Genomic DNA, 1,196 nt, shown 5'->3' with positions numbered 1-1,196 from the left:
CCCGGAGCAGAGCCCGGGCATCTCCGGATCCTCCCGAGGGAGGGGCTGGTGCTTTTGGCAATTAATCTCATTAACCCTCTTAATGAAGTGTGATCAGGTTAACAGGGCTCCGTCATCTCGGATGGCTGGGGATGGGCAGGGGAGGGCAGGGGGTGTCCCTGGTGTTGGCTCGGGGTGTCCCTGGTGTTGGCTCGGGGTGTCCCTGCTGCAGCGCTGGGACTCCAAATGGAATGTCACCTCTTCCATTTGACGCACTCAGTGTTATTTCTTTATTACAAATTACAGATATCCAGGCTGCAGGGGGATCTGTCCCCCTCTCCCAGCGAGCAAGGCAACACCACTCAGGGGCCCCTTGCCCTTTGCTGTGCACGTCATGGAGCTATTTTGGGGGGCATCCCTCACCCCCCAATGCACAGATTTGGCTGCTGTGGGTGCAGGGAACCCCCGGTGCCGCAGGGAAGGGGCAGGGGCAGCTCAGAGTGCTCGGGATCGGCTCTGGGAGCAGTGGGAGGCTCATTCTGCCCGGTGGGACAGGACACAGCCCCACAGCGGACCCTGCCAGGGAACAGGAGCACCTGAAATTGGGGAGGAGCAGCGGCACGGGCAGAGCGGGTGAGCGGTTTAGGGCTGGAAATAGAGACAGAAAACACGCTGCTCTGTGCTGGGGAGCGCGGGGTGATCCAGGGGTGGARCCGGCACCGAGGGACACCCAAACCCTGGAAAGGACGGTCCTGGCTGTGCCCGGCTCCAGCCCCGCCTGCAGAAACCACATCTCCAAACCCACAGCGGCAGCGATAATTATCCAATTTCCCTTAAAGGATTSCTTTTAAAAAGGGTTCAAGTGCCTGGATAAAACTGTTCTGAACATCCAAACGCTGGGAAGAGTGGGTGAGGCTGAGGAAACCATTTCCTGCCTCCCGGCCCGTCCCTGCTGCGGGGAGAGGGATGGGGATGGGACAGGGACAAGGAAAGGGGACACAGGAAGGGACAGGGACACGGAAAGGGGACACAGAAAGGGACACGGACAGGGACACGGCCCCACTCTCGGGCTGCTCTCAGCCCATCCTGGAGCATTTTCCCCGCTCCCGGCGGTTCCAGGGTCAGACGCMGCCGGGTGGGAGCCCCGGAGCCGCTCCGGGCACAGGGGCAGGGCAGGAATCGGGCACAGTAACCCGCAAAACAACCCGATTGCCGAG

Source organism: Malurus melanocephalus, unplaced genomic scaffold (assembly GCF_030028575.1).
Source record: "Malurus melanocephalus ecotype Western Australia unplaced genomic scaffold, MMel_1.1 scaffold_1426, whole genome shotgun sequence".
In the NCBI taxonomy this organism is placed as follows: Eukaryota; Metazoa; Chordata; class Aves; order Passeriformes; family Maluridae; genus Malurus; species Malurus melanocephalus.
This window is presented reverse-complemented; position numbering follows the sequence as displayed.